Genomic DNA, 6,010 nt, shown 5'->3' with positions numbered 1-6,010 from the left:
CTACAAGATCCCGATTACGTTGCGCTGCCATGGGTTTGGTCACTTGGCCGCTTGTGCGCGCCGCCACCAAGCATATTCCCCTACACATAGGCTTGAATGTATATATATCTATATACTTGTGTGTGTCTCGCCTCATGCCGCATCTCAGCGCTATGATTGTGACTTCTCACAAATCCATCCATTGTGCGATCACATGTTGCTGTTGTTTTTGCCATAATGTACAATACACCAGTTTGTTTGTTGTTTTGTTCGCGCCGATAAATGAGTTTTGAGTTTGTTTTGTGTGTTGGCGGTATGTACTTAGCTCCGCTCGTATTTGATATCTTTGCAGTTATATATATGTGTGTGTGTGAGTGTATGGTTGCCAGACGCGCTCTCGTCATTGGATCTTTGAAGATCGGCTGTTGTACTACAAGCCTTTTCTTACTACAAGTAGTACATGAAATTATCATACGAGATATTGAGGAGGCACAGCAATCCCTCGTGGTCGAATTTCTGCATACTCAACTTTTTCGCGTGATAAAGATGTGAAAACAAGCATACTCTAGCATTTTGAGAATTTGTTTTCATTTGAAATCTTTCAATCTACTTTGCAATGGCTGCGGAACTGACAGTTCTTGAGGGAAAAGTAAGTGTAGTTCTTTTAGATGATACCTGAAACGTTTAGGGTTAAGAACTGGGCCTATCCACAGCTCATTACGATCTTAACGTCTTATCTGCCTTCTTTAAGTAATATAACAGCTTAAGAATAATATATTCTGTACTTCCGGACTATGAGGGGTGCCTCTTGATCCATCCATCGAACACCTGCATAGTGGGGCTTGTATGCTCCCAGTTAAAGAGTATAATGAGTTCCTCTCCAAGCAGTTCCTGCTGGGATGCTATCGCAGAAATTATCCCTGCAGTCACCTGTTTGGAGCGGAACCGCCTCCTGGGAGCATCAAGAGGTCCTTCCTCAACTACGTCAATGAGATGAAACAATACGCCGACCAGACTTCGGACTCAACTAACTTCAGATTTGCAAAGACCGCCGTTCATAGTGGAGCCATTAACGCCTTCAACGACTCCCTTTCAGTGAATGGCGTATTTGAAGTCAAACCACCACCCATTACAGACGAAGAGCTCAAGTTGCCGCGGGAAATGAAAGTAACCCTTACGCAGCTTCGTTCTGTATACTGTAGCAGGTTATACTCCTACTTATCTAGAATAGACCCTGACATATCCAACATATGTCCAGCGTGCAATGAGTCCCCACATGACGCTAGCCACCTTTTTGCATGCCCTGCTAACCCTACACATCTGACACCTTTCTCCTTTTGGTCCGACCCCGCCGAAACAGCACGTTTCCTGGGCCTATCGTTGTATGACATCAATGACTACTTATCTAATCCTTACAATCCTAAAGTGGATTAGGTATCCGGTCCAACCATAACACCAATAACCTTATGTACTTAATAGAGCTAGAACAGTTTCAATCGAAAGTTCGACGTTAAGTCATATAGATGGACAGTTATTAAGGCTTAAAACGAACGATATGCTTATAGTATAGAGGTTGAACTAACTTGCCTCGATTTAACAAAGTGCCTTACTACGAATCTTGGTAAGCGCCTGTCAAAGAGCATACTCTACTGATAGAACCTTTTCAAATTTGGAAGAAGCTGTGATCTAGTCTCTACATAATCCTTCTATTCCATATATTTATTGATTTTATTGTCTCTCCATTCAATTTAAAGTTACCGAAATTTAAGTAAAATCATCTACTCAACTGTTTTGAGTCGGAAGTCGCCAAATATAGTACATATATTATATATCGTATTTATTGATATGACTTCATGATAGAATACTTCGAATATTTTATAACACTTATAATGCATTTACAATACCTGTAATGCATAAAAATCAAAGGTGTCTGCCGTACAGCTTCAGAAAAATATACAAAGCTTCTTTAATATCTCACAGCATCAGCAGTTAATATGAGCTTTCTGTTTGCGTACGTGGAGATGGCAACCCGACACCGTCGTAGACGTTTATTTACATACAGCGAAGTAGTGATATGCACGAGCGTATGTTTGTATGTAATTTATGTTCTTTTAAGATTTCATTAACTAAGTAAATAGTAATTATGTACGCTTTGTTATGTTTTTCATCTCTCACATTAGGCGGTTATCGTAAACTGCAGTGGAGACTGCAGAGAATCGGTTTAAAAAATTAGAACAAAAGTCGAGCGGACGGACTTTTATAAACATGTTTTTATATACTATGAATGAAATTTACATCTTATTCAGTAGTGTCGTATGGTAACTCAATATAACCTCAGATTGTATCGGTGCAGTGAAGGAAACCAGGTATGCCCATATAAGCTGAGCTCCTTCCATCGAACCCGAGTATATGAATTCTCACATTATTTTACATATTTTTTCTTTTTTAAATGCGGTTTCGAGCGCATACAATTTTTAGAACTCTATCGTAATGTGTCTTACAATAGTTTGATAAATCATAAAGGGATAAGTTAGATTCCGTTGCTGATCCCGCGTCGGGGATTACGGAGATTTCACTTAGGCAGCTGAAGTACCGATATTTTGAGATGCTTCTGAAAACAACTTGTTATGAATCTAAGGATTCCATATATTACTGAAGAGCTTTGAGTCTGCTACTCAGCTGTCGAGGTAAAAAAGGAAAATATTATTATTAGAGCTTATTATTAGAGACTATTATTTTGAATTCTTCGACGCATACCACTTTTTTGATTTCGTAAGGAGTTATGTAGTTATGCTGAACCAATGTTCCTGGAAATTCTCTTTTGACGCCCTTGACCAATTTTTTGTTTCCTTATTAGAATAAGAGACACCTTAATAAGAATTTTATTGTCAAATAAGCATGTCATCACCAGTGAGTCCTATGAATATATAATATAAAGGCCTTAGGAAGGTAGAATGCAACACTAAAAGACCCTCAGGTGAAAATATAATATAAGGGCCATAAGAAGTAGTACATATATCATACAACACTTAAAGGCCCTCACTTAAAGTAGGACTAATGTGAGATTCGTCATAGACTCAGTGACTTAAAGCAGGACTCCTATGAGATTCGTCATAGACGCAATAGACGCAGCCACTTCAGCACTTGCCAGCCAAATTCAAAATTTGAAGAACAACTCAAACAGAAACCCATACAAAATTCGAAGAGTGCATACATACATATATACACAGTGATTAAGTTTATTTGAACAGTTAAATTCACCGACAAATATTTGTTTGACATTCAATAGTTTTAGCTCTATAGCTTCCAGCATAGCGACGGTCGGTCGGTGGCTTCGCTCAACTTGTTGATTTTATTACGCGCTCAAATGCTTCAACCGCTATTTCCTCTCGTCTTATTTCGATAGATGCCTTAGCGTGCTAAAAATAAAAAAACCAACGGCATTAAGGCAACATCCGAACGGTCGCTAACTCAGCGCCGATCGATGCCTTTGGACATTTGATGAATTTATGTACTAAGTAAGAAGAGATTGCACGCGTTTCAGTAAAGTTTTGCCGCCATATGGCTTGATATGGTACTGCATATATACATATATATACATATATATAATATAGTGTATGTATATAAATATATTTCTTATGCTCATATAGTATATATGTAGTATCTGTAGTCTCATATGAATGAAAAGCGAAAGTAAGTAAGACGATTGCGTGCCCAAACGTTCGCTTACTCGGACTGATTTCTGCTTAGAATGGTGTCAGCTAAACGCATAACTTGTGGAAAGGGGGATAAAGGTTATCGCACAGCAAACATTATGATCACTGATAAGAGTTCATTGTGCCGTCTTACGCATCAAAACTATGAAAATTTGAATGCTTTTAGGCTTTCAAAAATAATTTTTTGTGATATTCTGTGGAAGAAGTGAATTTAAACGGATTACACAATATATTTATAGAAAAATATATACTATAAACATAGCTATTTATATGAATGAGTTTTTAGGGTCAGTCTTTTTACATTTCCGGAATACCAAATTTTTCGTTCAAGTCTTTTATTTTATGGATAGGCATGGATATGAGTAAGGAGAGGCTCTTTAATAAGATTCTCATATGAAATCCACAAAACTATAAAGCAAATATTACTTTAAGCATCCCTTTCGTATACAAGATTGCACAAGTAGGGTCCATATTAGAACTCACAACTCTCAAAGCAGTGCAATTTTTCGTCGGCATCAGCGCTTTTTATTGTATAGAATAGATCCAGTGAAAAGAAAACAACCTTACTGGTTCAAGGGTGGAGAGGAGTTAGAGCGCTTAGATACTTAGGAAAACTCCCAAAAGATAATTAAATGCTTCGCCCAAATATTTTTTATTATTTCACAGACTTGTTATACTTTCACATATTTTGATACGATTTCTTATAAGCAAAATTATGTGATGAGGCAACAAAGTGGTAAACTGTTAAATTTTCGTAGTAATTGTTAAGAAAAATAATAATTCCTTCATTCATGATGCCACGACCTAATGTATTCTTCTTTCAGACGTTCTATAAAAAAATGCCATAGCGAAACTGTGGTATCCTCTATTTCTGTTGAACCTATTGCAAATTTCCTGGCAAACTTATGTACTCTGTTCAGGATATAATGTGAAAACTATGCGGAAAGAAACTGAACTAAGAAAAAATTCAACACACGCCAAAACCGCCTATTTTAGAAAACCCCAAAACCTCTCAGAAGTGGTTCGACGACTATCCACATTACTATGAATATGAAAAATTCAGCTCTTTTTTATTATAGATACACATTCTTATCGAGCACTGCCGAACAGACAAAATCAAGTTCATGAATAGCTCGCTCAATTTTAACTTCTTAAGCTTGAAGAGAGTCTGGTTTATTGCTAAAGACAAATTACTTCAAATAAGGGGTAGTCCAAAGGTATAAAATCCCAACTTCTTGGCGGCCAATCAATGGCACAATTTCTTGAAATAATCAAATCTACAAACTTTTCGTGCAATAATTCGGTTTTTGCACGTGCTGTGCGGCACGTAACCAGGTCTTGCTGGAACTAGATGTTGACAAGATAAAGGTCTTCCAATTGCGGCCATAAAAAGTTGGTTATAATCAATAATATACTGCTCTCCATTGACAATAACGGTGTCAACAGCTTCATTTCGAAAGAAGTACGGTCCGATGATTCCACCAGACCAAAAACCGCAACAAAAATCGTATCATCCTTATTCGAAAGCCTGGTATGTTAATAGTGTCTGTTCGGCAGTGCTCGATAAAAATGTGTATCTATAAAAAAAAGAGCTGAATTTTTCATATTCATAGTAATGTGGATAGTCGTCGAACCACTTCTGAGAGGTTCTGGGGTTTTCTAAAATAGGCGATTTTGGCGTGTGTTCTTAGTTCAGTTTCTTTCCGCATAGTTTTCTCATTATATCCTGAACAGAGTACATAAGTTTGCCACAAAATTTTGCAATACCCAGAGGGAAACGTCGGCGACTCTGTAAAATATATGTTTGTATAAATGATCAGTGTAACTAGCTGAGTCGATATAATTAAGCATGTGTGTTTGTTGTTACTGTCTGTGAATAGGAGAACTGTCTGTATATACCAGAACTGCCTGTGTATACGCAAACTAGTCCCTCAGGTTTTGAAATATCGATTTGAAATTCGAACACATACTATTCAACCCAAGCAGTTGCTTATATCGGACCATTATAGCATATAGCTTCCTTAAAAACTAAACGTTCAAAATCACTTTGCGAAGGTATTATTATTTATAGGACTTTGCTTGCCACTAGGAGTAAAACTTTCATTTAGAGAGATTTGCATGATCTTGTTAAGTTAAGATGTCCATCAATTAAAGTTCCTCGTACAGTTTTTGCCTAAAAGCCATAATCTAGAATTAAATGTTCTATGTATGATGTTATGACCCTCTGGATAGTAACATGGCATATAGCACATTCGCCTATTTTTGGTTTAATGTTATATTATTAAAATTTTGTTAATAATTAATTAAAAATCTCT

Source organism: Bactrocera neohumeralis, chromosome 6, assembly GCF_024586455.1.
Source record: "Bactrocera neohumeralis isolate Rockhampton chromosome 6, APGP_CSIRO_Bneo_wtdbg2-racon-allhic-juicebox.fasta_v2, whole genome shotgun sequence".
In the NCBI taxonomy this organism is placed as follows: Eukaryota; Metazoa; Arthropoda; class Insecta; order Diptera; family Tephritidae; genus Bactrocera; species Bactrocera neohumeralis.
This window is presented reverse-complemented; position numbering follows the sequence as displayed.